Source organism: Miniopterus natalensis, chromosome 1 (genome assembly GCF_054644295.1).
Source record: "Miniopterus natalensis isolate mMinNat1 chromosome 1, mMinNat1.hap1, whole genome shotgun sequence".
In the NCBI taxonomy this organism is placed as follows: domain Eukaryota; kingdom Metazoa; phylum Chordata; class Mammalia; order Chiroptera; family Miniopteridae; genus Miniopterus; species Miniopterus natalensis.
Window position 1 is genome coordinate 111662514 of NC_142081.1, and position 14661 is coordinate 111677174.

Here is a 14661-nt window from a genome sequence, read left to right on the forward strand (position 1 = left end):
AGCAAAACAATTTTGTGTGTTGTAGGTGTTTAGTTAGGTTAGCCACACTCATTTTACAATTTAAACTAGATGGGACCCTTTGTAAGATATTCCAGTTGGTTACCAGTCAGTGGTGCAGGATGCTTCCAGGGGCCTGGCCAGAAACTGGTTCTTAGAGCTGACAACTGCTAGATGCTGGTGACTCAAGTAAAGTGGGTGTAAATGCAGAATTAGGAACCAGGGCTGAGCAGTGGCTCAGAGATGCAGCAGTTAAACTTGTTCATTAGCTGTTTTTCATCCGGCGTAATTAGCTTTGCCCTTTTCTTCAGTACATGGAGTGGCTTTAATTTGTACCTAATACAGAATCTCTCTTAGGTCAAAACAGTAAAACTTAGTTTAAAGATTTTACTTTATGGGACTCCTCTTGCCAGGTGATTTAAATTATAAATTTTTGGGAAGTGATAAAAGAAATGGAATGAAATTTGTCTTATTTTGCATGTTGGTATCTGTTAGGGCATCGTATCTTTTGTTTCCCTGCGGCCTTTGTATCTGCATTGATCACTTATTCTTTTTATTCTTAGTGCAAGGAAAGATGAGGAACATCTGCTTACACCATGTAAGTAAACACTTGAAAAGTTAAGTAAGAAATTAATAATCTGAATTAAAAATTGTCTGCCATGATTTTTAAAGTATATAATGGACCCAGTATCATCAGCGTGGCCCTTTTTTGGTAGATTTTCGAAATCACTTGTTATCTTAATTATCAAACTTACATATTCAGGAAAGCTTTTGGCTTAGTAATCCCCACTTTTTTAAGGAGTTCTGACCTTTAAGTTAAATTTCAGTAACATGGTTGTGATATAAAGATCTGCCTTAAATTTTTTTCCTTAACTTTTAATCTTGTTTTTTACAAAATAAACAACAATATAATAGCGAAGTCAATTTTTAGCACCATCTATTGACTTATTGTCATAGCAGCTGAAAGCTTAGCTTTCTCAACTCCACCATGGCCTTCTTTCCCTCCCTCTGTCCTCTCAACATGTAACATGGTTTTTATTAAATCAGAATCAATGTTTACATAATTATATAAATATTTTTTACTGCTGAGCCATATAGTTCTGTGGCTGTTCCTCTGTCTTGTATACCCTTCATTCTTTTTCTCAAATACAGGGTGTCCAAAAAATGTTTAGTAACATACAGTTCATTTTCAGAATTTGAAAGAATCTACAGAAGTGAATAATTTTTTGGTCACTGCCTGTTTTCAAACTGATGACCGTTCTGGTTCAGGCACAGATGATAAGGCACAGCAATGGAATTGCAAACAGCAAGAATTATTTGGTTCAGTATTTTGTGCCCTCAATTTGTTGACTGTTACTGGTTTTGTATTGTAAACTTCATCTTTTATGAATTCCCATAAAAGAAAGTCTAGTGGGACTTTAAGATAAGTTTTCTCTGCTCAAAGCTTAGTCTGTCTTCCCCCATTATTTCAAATCAGTTGAACCTGGAAAGGAGTGGAAATTACATGCATTACCAGCTGTTATAGTGTGTATACGTTTTTGGGTCCTCTATGTGACTGAAATTTGAGCACTTTTCCACTTCTCCAGGACAATCCAGACCCCTTCTTCCTAGTCACCATGACCTCACACTGCCAGATGCAGCAAGTAAGCTGGTCTCCCTGCTTTCAAAATAACTTTTTTGTTCCTAACAATCTAGTAATTTGGCAGAAAAAGATGGCTATCAGACAGAAATACTACATTTATGCTACATTAACATAATACCTAATAAGTTTTCACTTTTGTATGTGTGGAATTAATTTTTAGACTATATTCATTTCTTGTCTTCTAACAGCTATTTTTTCCAAAAATGCTGTAACATTTGTCACAGGACTGTCAAAAATATTTTCCATTTACTAAACAGATTTGTTCCATTTTTTATTGGAATCAATCTCCCCTCTTCTTGTTATCCTAGTCTAGTATAGACTTGCTGTCCCTCGGCCTGCTCTGTGTCTGTTTTGTGACATATTTCTTTAAAGTCATCTAGGAGCTCACATAACTGTTTTCTCCTGTTGGGTCCCCTATGTCTTAGATCCATGATTTTTCTACCTTTTCCATCTCACGGCACACATAAACTAATTACTAAAATTCTGTGGACCCAACCTGCATGGGTCAGCGGTTGACCATCGACCTATGAGTCAGCAGATCAGCGTTTGATTCCCAGTCAGGGCACATGCCCAGTTTTGGGCTCAATCCCCAGTTGGGGACATGCAGCAGGCAGCTGATCAGTGACTCTGTCATCATTGGTGTTTCTATCTCTCTCTCTCCCTCTCCCTTCCTCTCTCTGAAATCAATTAAGATATATTTTTTAAAATATAAAATAAAAAAATAAAATTCTGTGCCACACCAAAAAATATATTTTTTGCCAATCTGACAAAAATAATAGGTATAATTTTGATTAACTCACACTGGACATTTATTGTGTTGTGTTGGCTGTTGTCATTTTTTTATTTGACAATCTAAGGGAAAAGAGGTCAGTGCCTCTGCCTAAATAGTCAGGTATTGCATGCTTTAGAAATTCTTGTGGCACCACAGTGTGCTGCACATACACTGGTTGAAAATCACTGTCCTAGGTGGTGTGTTTTTCTCTGTCCTGTTATACTCCCTTGTTTTACTGGAGCAATTTTTCCTGGGAAAGGATACATAAGCAAAAAGTTTTTAGAGACCTAGCCTCTCTGAAATGCCTCCTGTTTAATAAAGTATAGAATTCTGGGTTGAAATTAATTTTTGCAGTTCTAAAGACATTTCTACTGTTTACTCACCACAGTTGCTCTTAAATCTGTTGACATTGGATGATACATTATATATTACCAGTTTTAGTAATTCCCCCATCCCTTTCTTCCCTGGAAGCTTTCAGAACCTTCTCTATTCCTGAATAAGTTTTGGTATGTTCCTTTCCATTTTATTGTGGCCATCAAGGCTGCAGGTCTGATCTGCTTTCAGGGAATTGCTTTTGTTTCTTTCATATATCCTCTATTCCTTCTTTTTTCTAGTATTCCCGTTACTAAGAAGTTGGAACTCTCAGGCCAGGATTCCTGCATGAGTCTCTAACTTCTTCCTCTCTTATTTCCCATTTTGTCTTTTCCTACCTTCTGGAGATTTCCTTGCCTTTATGCTCCAGCCCTTTTATTAATTCTCTGTTTTGTCCATCTTGTTTTTAATGTACAGTGTCTCTTACATCCTGTCTTTCTTTTCTAAAGCATTTTGTTCTTTTACCAAGGCCATTTTTTGCCTTTCTGAGGTTAAGAATTATTTTTTTACATTTTCACTTGCTCCTGAATTTTATCACTCCCATTAATTTTCTTTTCTTTTTATTCAATAATTTTATTTTGCATAGGACAACTCATTTGCTGATACCATACATTCTAAGTTACTGTATTAAAGTAATCGCTAAAAAAAGTGATGTTCTTAGCATGTAGATTTTAGGAAATGTTTTCAACTTTTGTTTATGGGTTCAGATGTTTTTTTAGTTAAATTCATTGGGGTCATATCGGTTAATAGGATCACGTAGGTTTCAAGTGTGCATGTCTGTGATACATGATCGGTATATTGCACTGTGTGCCCAGCCCCCAAAGCCAAGTCACCTTCCCTCAGCATATATCTGGGCCCCTTACCCTTCACCACCCCCACACCCCTTCCCTCTGGCAGCCACCGTGCTGTTGTCTGTGTCTGTGGGTTTTCGTTTTATATCCCACACATGCGTGAAATCGTATGGTTCTTAGCTTTTTGTGACTTATTTCCTTAGAATCATAACGTCCATGTTGTCGCAGTGGCAGTACTTCCCTTTGCTTGTGGCCGAGAGCTGTTCCGCTGTGTGTGCCCACAGCTGCTTCATCCAGACCTTTACTGGAGGGCACTTTGTTTATTCCCATCCATGTCTTGGCCACTGGGGATAATGCTGCAATGAACAAAGGGGTGCATATATCTTTGCAAATGAATGTTTTCAAATATTTCGGGTAGCTCTATTTTTAATTTTTTGAGGACACTCCCTACTGTTTTCCATGGTGGCTGGACCAGGTTATGTTTCCACCAGCAGCGAACGAGGGTTCCTTTGTCTCCACAGCCTCTCCCACACTTGCTATTACCTGTCTTCGTCATAGTCACCATCTGTTTTGATCTGTCCTACTTGTTGGCGTCCCTCAGATGTGTGGTGGTCCCTGTCTGTTGCTATCTAATTGGAAGCACTAGGAGTGAGCAGATCTTTTGCTAACTGATAGGGCTGCACTGCAAGAATTTGGGGGCTGGATTCAGAGCCTGCCTTGGGTTCTGTAAGACACACTGGCTTCCTGACCGCTCTTCCTGCCACTCTCTTTGGGCACCAAGGTTGTGCTTCGTCCCCTTTGTTCTTATACTGTGTATAGCTTTTTTTATGCCTTTAATTCTCATGACATGTCTCTGAAAGGAAGGGGAGTGGAAATAGATTTGTGGTGAGTTTACAAATCTCAAGCTTATAGGTTCTAACTCAAACTTAGAACCCATATTTAAAGTGTAAGTCAAAGTTTAAAGTTTTAATTCAATAAAATTAATAATATTAATCCAGAGAATATTTTTGGGTATCCCTATGCTTAGCATACTACACTTTCCTACCAAAGTCTTGGTTAAGAATTCTATTCAAACCATGCACTTTGCCGTATTGTCCCATTTATGTGCAACATAGATGGAACAGTTTTTATTAATGCATCAAGTGCTAGAAATTTTCAAGTTCACTAAAAGTCATTAATTCTTAATATCCAATATGTTTCCTGTGAAAAAGGAGAAAACAGTAAACTTCAGCTATATTTTTTAATGGGTTAAGATGAGACAGTGGGCACAATGGGTGGGACAGGATTTCAACAGGTACTTGACTTGATAGTAAGGTTTGGGTTGTCACTCCTTAGACTTCTAGGGAGGTTATTTGTCTAGTCTTTGCTATTGAACTTAAAGTCTGCTAAGTAACCCCTTCCCTGTCTTGCAAAGATTGTAAAAGTCCATCTGTCCTGCCATTTGTGCCGAGTGAAGGAAGATACAGCAGGATTTTTGTCTCTGTGCATTCTAGTGACCAACCAGGGGTTCAGATACCTGTGAACACTAAGTTTTCCATAGTATTTTGGTGCTTTTGTTTTTTTTAGTATTTGCATTTTTTATCTTTATGTTTGTCACTGTAGTGTATTGAGGTTGTAAGCCATCAATAGTAAGGTTTTAACCACAAAGAACAATTGTTTTAAATTTTCAAGCAAGATGAGGGGAAAGTAACCTGGCAGCCAGGATACCCAGGCTTTGCTCGGAGGCTTAATTCTGCCCCCTCTGGGGGATACTAGATACTCGATCCTGGGAAGTCTGAATAGTTGGGAGGAGGCCTGGACTGATGGCAGAGTGTTCAGTGTTCCTTTGGTTGGATGAGGCCAGTAGACCGTAAGTTGTTGATTTACTAAATGAACCACATATAGCTGTGAGCCCATGCCTACTTAAAAATTTTCAATGTTTTAACGCTAATATTTTCAAATACAAAGCAATATACATTTATAGTAGAAAAAATTTTAGCTAGAGGAAAGTGTGAGCAAATATCACCTAGTTTTACCAACTTGTCTACATTTTGGTACATTCCCCCCCGCCCCATATAGGTTTTTGGTCATAATTGACATTTTTATGGTGTTTTATATGCCATATTACACTTGTATAGCAGTGCTCTTACAAGATAACCTTCCATTTAGAATAAAAGTATTCAAATGAGTTTTCACATTTTATGCTGTATTTGTCTTTTTGAGATCCCAAAAGTAAATTACAGGTTAACTGCATAGATTAAGGAACATATCAGAGTTTTAGCTATAGTTAAAATATTTCTAGCTTGAAAGAATTTATTCCTCCAAAGAGTGATTCTTTTCAAATTATGCCCTTTGGAACTTGAGGCTCATGAATAATAAGTGGCTTTTAATAAAACATCTGAAACTGGCAAAATTGTGTTTTAGATAATATAAAGATATTTCTGATTATTGGCTACTGGCAATTTTTAAATGCTCTGCATTTTAAAAGATATCAGCTAGATGTTCTCCCTGTCCTGTCTTTGTGTATTTGCGGGAGATACTGATGGGAAAGTGTGACCGCATGCTGAAAGCTACTTTATAATAATATGAGAAAGGAAGGCTCATCTGAATTAGTTTATAAAAATACAGCAACACCGATACAGTAGGCAGTTAGGCAGAGATGAACAGAGTCGGAGCGACAGGCCAGGTTTGTCACCAGGGTAGAACGCTTTTGTTCCTGGAGATGGGGACCTCTCCCCAGGGTGACCTTTCATCCCCTAGCATATCACAGGTCAGGCTGTTTACACCCCCTGACCTTTTATGTTTGATATTTTAACCAAGAAAAAACACAGTTTTCTAGGTTTAACTTACTGTGATGTTTTCTTCTATTCCCCTTTCCCTTCAGGTATTTACAGATCACCATAGAGAAATATATAGCTCATGCTCAACAATATTTTTAGACAACAGCACAATTTGCCAGCCCGATATGAGAATCACTGTGCAATCGTGAGTACAAATAGGCTGCCTGGATCAGTGACAGACACCTTATGCTACAAGCATCCTACCCATATGTGATCTCATTTGATTGTTCTTTTCCAAGGTCAGGTTAAGAAACTGGTATGAATTATTATTGATTTCAATTTCCATTTTAATCTGAGAACATGGAAGACGGGAAAGCCAGTTAGCAAATATAAATTTTCCCCCAAGAGTATTTATCTTTACCTGATGAAATACTGTGGCTGAGATGTTGTTGAACAAAATGCAAGGAGAGGTGCTTCTCACTCACTTTTTCTAGACAAAAGTGTTTCTTCCTCAGATAAAGGTCTAAAACCACATGTGCTACTTTGGATGCTGCTCTTGGAAGAAGAAACAGCTCAGCCCCCACTGGCCCAGGGCATCTGCCTTTACATTTAGTTGCATTTGGTCAGATTTCCCGTTCTGTTTTTCCTGCACTATTTCTGTATTAAAATTCACTTTTCCGTCCAGGAAAAATGCACCAAACCAGTTGTTCCTTAACAACTTCTCAAGGCTGATTTCTTCGTGGATAAAATGTGTTCAACTGAGGTTTTAACTTTATAGATGTATTAGATTTAATTATATATGTATATATAGATACATAAATAAACCTCCAAGACACTGTATTGATCCATATATAAGAAAATCAAAGCAGAAAAAAGATAAGTGAAGTTTTGGAAACGCAGCCACAGTCAGGTCTATACTTAAGCAAACATAACAGTGTCATGCTGCTGCTGAAAATTATTCAGTAAGTTCTGTGAGCACCACATAGATTACAATTGCAGATGCACTTTAAAACATGCTAAGATAAAACTTTAAAGCTACTTAAGAGCGAAATAAAATTAAAATAGGATGTAGAGCTTCCTAAACTCCATTGGGGTTTTCCAAGGAGCATTACCAGCGTCTCCCTGGGATATGAGAGCTGATTTTCCAGAACAGTTTGGGAAATGCTACCTGAAAATATTAGTAGCCTCCTTCCTAATTTTTCAGTCCTAAAAACATAATTTGTTCATAAACTTAATTTTGTTTCTCTTGTACCAGCTTTTTTACTGATTAAGTTCTCAGTAACTTCTACTTTATTAAAAACTGGGAGTTCACAATCATAATACTGTAACTTTCTTCTCTCACTTATAACAGTAGTTGAGGTCAAATTGTGTCTCATCAAAAATTGAGCCCCATCCCTCTCTAAGTCCTGAGCTTTGGCACCTATGGCATAATCATTTAATCTTTTTATGCAGCCAGGACACTAAATCCTGGAGTAAGAAAAGGACTCCACTCTGGCTGCATTCCATAGGTTCTTTGGAATTCCAGGTTCTGATGTTACAGTATATAATTCAAAAGTAGTTGTAAAGACTAACCTTGCTCAGACAAGTAGGTGTTATGCTTTTTTTCACCAAATTAGTCTAATTTTTGGAAGTACAGTCAGCTTTAATTTGCTCTCATCAAGTTTTGAAAATGATCAGTATATTTACTATTTGTAAAATAAAGGTTTTCTGAGAAAATTATTAGGAATGGTTTTGAAAAGCTGTTTATTATGGGGCAGTAGCACATTGTTCCCAATGTGGTGGGGGAGCCTTATTAGAATCACGGATGCAGCTTTTTTCAAAATGTGTGTCTCTAAACACACGCAACCCCTGTCCCCTCCCCCAGCACACTCCCTCTCACAAGCCTTTGATGAGCTGAGGAAGGATGGGGGGCATCATTACATGGAGAAAAGCATCCAGGGTGATCCTGATTTCAACCCTAATCCATGTGTTCACATTGCAATCACCTGAGAAGCTTTCAAAACAACCCAGAGTCATACCCAGTGCCCGTTAAGTCAGAGCATCTCAGGGCGGAGCCAGGCGGTTTTTAAAGCTCCTCTGAGGATCCCAATTACAGCCAAGCTTGGGCAGCGCACTGCCTGGTGAGAGGGCAGGAGGGAGAGTCTGCTGCTCACCATTGCCGGGACCTTGAGCAAGTCAGTTTTCACCTTGGTTACCTTACCTGTAAAATGGGTTGTTGAATTAAATGTCATCACAACTTTCTTGGTTCTTTTCAGCTTATATGCTTCAAATTCTCTGATTTTAAAATCAATTTGAAGATGAAACTGTTTGAAGCCCTATAGAAGTACCCATTAGATACTAACAATGTTACAGGCCTTTTTACAAGTGCTCATATTCTATAGACCTAGTTATAAAATTCAATTTTGCTTTCCCTCAGTTATTTTGAGTTTCATTTTAGAAACTGAGAGCAAAGAGGAAAAGCATATAACTTAATCTACAGTACTCCTTTGTTTCATATTACACGGAATCTGCGAATACCTTAGGAATACAGTACCTTACACAGTACCCGAGGACGTACATCTGCTCATTAAGATTGCACTTAAACTAATTTGGAAATAAATGTTATTAATATTACCCTGTATACTGCTATGCTGCGTTGTTGGCACTGCTTGTTTTAGGAGAGTTAGACCTGTTGATTTTGTGGCTTCTTATATATGCCATTAAATTTTCTAACAATTGTGTAAAAGTGATCTTAAATGATTTGGTTGGGCATAGAGAATTTAATTTACCTTTAGGCAAATGATGGAAGATGGGTGGGTGGAAAAACTACTGTATGGCTTAAATTTAAGCATGTGTACAAACAGATCTATCTTGTACAGGATCAAAGATTCTATGGGTGAAGGGGAAATGACAGCAGAGATGTGTAATAACTTCCATACTGAAATAACCGAAACATGTCTTCTAACAGCATATTCCCTAGCATTTTGGTTTTCCTAATTTTGCTCAAAGCCAGAGAACTGCAACAAGGCAAAAAGTGCCCATGAGAAAGAAACTGTTCTGAATGAGGATTTCATGGCCACTGGGCCCTGGGAAGGTCCTTCCCCACCACAATCCCTTTGAAGACATGTCTTCAGACCTAACATGGACTCAGTTCTTCCATTTTTTTCTCTCCACAGCCTGGTATTAGCAATATATTACCACATCAAGAAAAGGTGAGTTTTAAAACGTGTCTTGTTATTCTAGCTAATAAACTGATAAGATATAGTGTTAGGTAATATATATGGGCATTATTGGAGTAAGCTGTAGAGTGCTTTTATTACATTATTAAAGTGAATCATTTTTGTCTTAGGACTCAACCCTTAAGCTATTGATCCCAAAGGATATTTGTTTATGTGGGCTGTACTGATATTTACTGTATTAGAAATTAGAAATTAAAATTGAGAATTTAGAAGTAACTCCCTTGTATGTTGAACCATGGTTTTTTGTAGCACTGTTGAAATGTTGAGCTAGATAATACTTTTTCCTGGGGGCTGCCTTGTGCGCTGTAGGCTGTTTGGCAGCATCCCTGCCTGTCCTCACTAGATGCCAACAGCACACTCTCCCCACGCCACACGGGGACAACAGAGCATGTCTCCAGCCGGGGCGGGATGCTTCCTGGGGACAAAACACCTCTGATTGGGAACCATAGTATGAACATAATATTTTCTAAAGGAGAGTTACTTTGCACAACAAAAACATTGAATGGAAATTGTGTCACTTATTTACATTTTTGCAAGTCTCTTTATGTCTGGTAATAGACAACAGCTGATCTCATGTATACCCTGTCTTCAGTCATTTGTGATTACTTCAGTTATCTTGATAATTTGTTTTGAAGAAACAATGTGAAGACCATGCCTCATGTAGCTGTATGGCTAGGAAAGGGAGTATTTTTAAAGCCTTCTGATAATTGTGGATATTCTTTGATACTGTACCCAAAGTCCACAAGTGCTGGTTTCTTAAATTAGTTACAATGGAATTTTATTTTTTAATTTATTTTTAAATACATCTTTATTGATTTCAGAGAGAGGAAAGGAGAGGGAGAGAGAGAGATAGAAACATCAATGATTAGAGAGTCATTGATCGGCTGTAGCCCACAACCCAGGCATGTGCCCTGACCGGGAATCGAACCCTGATTGCCTGGATCCCAGGTCGATGCTCAACCACTGAGCCATGCCTGGCCGGGCACAATGGAATTTTAAACCATATCTATGAACTTCTAGTAAGGTCTCTATTAAATTAATATCCATTCAGATATCTTGTATGCTGAATGAATCTTTTTATTATAAATAACTTTATGATAATATTATGCATTGGTCATTTGGAAAGTATTGGCTCACATTACTTTATACAGTATTAAAATTCACTGTTGTTAGTTAGCATCATATCACCACCAGTCTTCCCTGAAAGTCCCTTAAGTATTGAAAAGCTGTCAGGCTCACACAAAAAAGGTACAAGTTTTCCCCAGTCTTGATTTTTAGCTTGATAGCTTGAATTGCGTCACTGGTAGCAAATGTACAAGTTGTTTTCCTTGAAGTGACATGCTTACTTTTCAGTTTTGAGAGACTGACAGTTATACTATCAAATAAAGATGTTATTCAATGAAAAAAGTCAGTTGTTCAGCTCACAACTAAGTCACAAGTGCTTTTCCTTAACAACCACTATTCGATATGCAGAAGTGCTTAATGCATACTTCCCCCTTACTCAGATATAAATAAGAATCAGCGTTTAATAACACCATCCTTACTGCTTTGTCAAGGATGTTCTCCAGTGAAGCAGAATTTGTTTTTCTACCAGTGGCCGTGAGGAATAGAGTGACTCCTAGCACAGGGCAGTTCCCCTGCCTTGACGCAGGCTCAGAAGCCAGTTTTACTGACTTTTCTTTTATACAGTCATTGCAGTGTCAGTATAGATGCAGGCAATGCCTTAGGATTTCTCTAAAAACAGTTTTGGCCTCACGTGTCTCCTGAAATTGGTCTAGGGGACCCCAGAGGCCTGCAAAACACATTTGGGGAACCACTGTGTGGAAAATTAAACTTAAAAAAAATAGGACTGTTTTTTCTCGCCAGTGTGGCTCAGTTGGAACATCGCCCCAAGGTGGCAGGTTCCATTCCCAGTCAGGGCACATGCCCAGGTTGTGGGTTCGGTTCCATCAGGCCACGTTCCTGGGTTTCAGGGTCGATCCCCAGTTCGGCGTGCGCAGGAGGCAGCCATTCTGTGTGCTGTTTTTTTCCTCTCAGTCTCTCCCTTCTCTAAAACCAAAAACTGGTCATTTTTAAATAAAAAGGCAAGTTTTTAACTCAGACTATTTAAAAGAGACAAGAAGAAACACATAATAATAATATAGGAAAATAATAAGAGAAGCAAAACTGGGAAACGTGAGTCTCGTATTCACATGAATGGCCCGGCTCCTGCTCGGTGACGCGCTCCTGTGTGGCCAGGGCGAGGCAGCAGGTCGCGTCTGTCTGGGTGACCAGCGTCGCCTGTCAGGGAGGGTCAGCGCCTGGAGAGGCAGCTCTGGCTGCTCACTGTGGAGGAGATTTCACAGAATTGGATGTGCTGGGTAAAAAGAGGCCAGAAACTTCTTACGGAATCTCAGAAGAATTAGTGGGACTCTGTTGAAGGTTAAACTTCTCCCTCCACCTCTCTCTACTCCCAGCAGATGTGTTACTAAGATATCAACAGTTCCTGGATTTGTTTTTAAAATCACATTCTTATTTTATAGAGATGGAGACAGATCCAAGGACATTTTTGATGAAAGGCTGCACCCGCTGACAGTAAGTATCAGTTGTATTGAGGTGGTATTTTTTCTCATACAATTGTGTTTATTTCATGATGATTTACTTTGAAATTAATCACTAGAAGAAAATTACTCTCTCCAGCTTGACATCAAAATTATCTTCCTTTGGTTTTCTTCCTCACCCCATGTTGTATCTAATTATTTTACAAAGGGAATGTTGTATAGGAAATATGTCAGTAGGAGCTGAGCTTCAGCTTTGTACAGGTGGTGAGCTAAGGTGAGTAAACATGCCTTCCCCAGAAAAGTATATTGTTTTAAAAGATAGTTTTCGGTAACATCAAACAATATGAATATTTGTAAATAAACCTAACAGATATGTGAAGATCTCTATGAAGAAAATTAAACAACTATTTAAATTTTGAATTAATTAGAATGACTAAAAAATTTCCAGTTCCCATCTTCTGATGCCCTAGAGCAATATATGTGACTGCTGCCTGCTGTTTAGCACGGCACAGCCTTAGGGTCTTGTTACAGGAATCTGGAAACACATTTTCAGAGTTGGTTGCAGAGAGGTAGGACATGGCGATCAATAAGTCTTTTGAGCCTAAAGATATTTTACATTTACATAGACTTCTGTATAGGGAAGGTGGAAAGTAACGTTTCTGAGGTTGTGCCTGCATTTATCTTAAATGAGTGTTTGTATTGAATCACTGTTGTTTTTTTAAGGTCCCATTGTTTATATTTAAAAGACTAAAAGACATGTCACCCAATCAAAATTATTTTCAGGGGCACGTGGGCACAGGTAGAAGACGACTCTCATGAAAGCACTTCTTGTTTTTCTTCAGTGGATACTTACATCGCATTTTTCCTCCTTTCAGCAGGAAGCGGTTCCAGAGGAAAACTTTCATCATAATCCTGATCTCGAATCTATTTATAAGTTCATTTCGCCTTTTTTCAGTGCCCTAAAGCTAACAGCTGAATTTTTAATAACAACTTTGGTAAGGATTCTTTCAGAACTTCATTAAGGGAAACCTATCAAAGGAAGTGAAATACACACATTTATGCTTAATAATCATTATGATTTCAAATGTCCTTGCTTTTCTCATCCTGAAAAAATTGATGTCAGAGGCAGCAGGAGAGATTTCCCATTTCTCCCTCCACACCTCAGGAGACATGTGCACATGCAGTGCGCACATGTGCACACCTACAAGGTGTGCTGATGGGGCAGGAAGTTGGCAATAACAGAACCTTGTGGGCCCCAGGCAGAAACTGACTCAGTGTAGGTGTAAGCTGAGTCCCAGGCTGTATTCCCCAGGCAGTTCTAATGTGTGTCCTGATTGGAAACTAGAGCCCTAAATTCTCTGTTCCTTGGATGATGGGTGTTCACCCATCCTTGCTGTCCTCTCGTGCCTGCCTGTGAAGTTGCCCAGGATTGGCATGCAGTGGTGTCTGACAAGGCTTTGCTAGTTGCCTGCTAAGCTACAGCTGTGTGAGGGCCTTTGTGTCATTCATACAGAATTCCTATGGTCAGATTTTATCATCTGGAATAGGTGGTCCTATTCTAGTGAGAAGTAATGGAGATTGTACTAATTCCTGCTCCAGCAAACCTAAAGGGGAATGTCTACTGCTTGGTCTGGAGGGAAAGATTCCTTAGGTCAGTGCCGCCTCCTTCAGTATTCAGTTCAAACCTTGGAGAGGCAGCCTGTGCCTCTGAATAGAGACCCCTGAATGGGCAATGGGTCAGACGCAGGACTTTTCATGGAGCTACCAGCCACTTGGAGCGCTTAGCACATGCTGGAGAAAGGCAGGAGTGGTGCTCCCATGAGGGGAGCAAGTGATACAGGAGGGAGAGCATCTGGGTTGGAGGAGGTGACTTCTCTGTAGATGAATTAAGCTCGATGCACCTACAAGACAGCAGAGTGGAGGTCTCTAGAAATCACTCAAATACATGGAATTAGAGTATGGATCTGAGCTAGAGGTAGGGATTTAGTGTTAGCTGTTCAAATGCAGAGAAAGCATATGAATAAAAAGTGTGTGGAAGATAGAACAGTGACGTGAATAGGTATTCAGTGGACATTTATGGAATGAGCAACTTCTTGGCAGCATTTAGCATTTTGACCACACTCTTTCTCTTGAACCTCACTTATCTTGACTTCTTTTTATTATTTTCTCCCTTTGTCACTACTCCAAGCCAGTCCTGGGGCCTTCTCCATTTAGTGTGATAGTCCTTACAGATCTAAGTGCTGCGGATGAAGAGACCTCACTGAACTGGAAAGATGAGGAGCTCTGTCCTTACAGGCAGAGGGGACAAGTGCAAGATTCTGAGACGGGAATGTGTTTTTTGTGTTTTAGGAAAAGTGAGGTATGGCCATTGTGCTTAGTGAGTGGAATGAGGGAAAGAATGCAGGACATGAGGCCATAGAAGGGCAAGTCCTATAGGGCCTAGTAGCTTGCAGGCCATGGGAAGAAGTTACATTTTTATTTGTTTGAACGGAATCCTTTGGCACATATTGAGCAGGGGAGAGAAGTGCTCTTAGTTAGAGGCCATCCTGGCTACTTTGGGGGGAAGAGAC

The 14661-nt window shown here is 39.2% G+C and overlaps 1 long non-coding RNA gene across 1 annotated transcript; it reads left to right on the plus strand.

Annotated features, from left to right (window-relative positions):
* The first annotated feature begins 559 nt into the window (after positions 1-559).
* On the plus strand, positions 560-12125 carry LOC148094304 (uncharacterized). Its single transcript, XR_015715719.1, has 4 exons — positions 560-595; positions 6438-6538; positions 9489-9524; positions 12074-12125. It is a non-coding gene; the product is annotated as an uncharacterized LOC148094304 (long non-coding RNA).
* The last annotated feature ends 2536 nt before the right edge of the window (positions 12126-14661 follow it).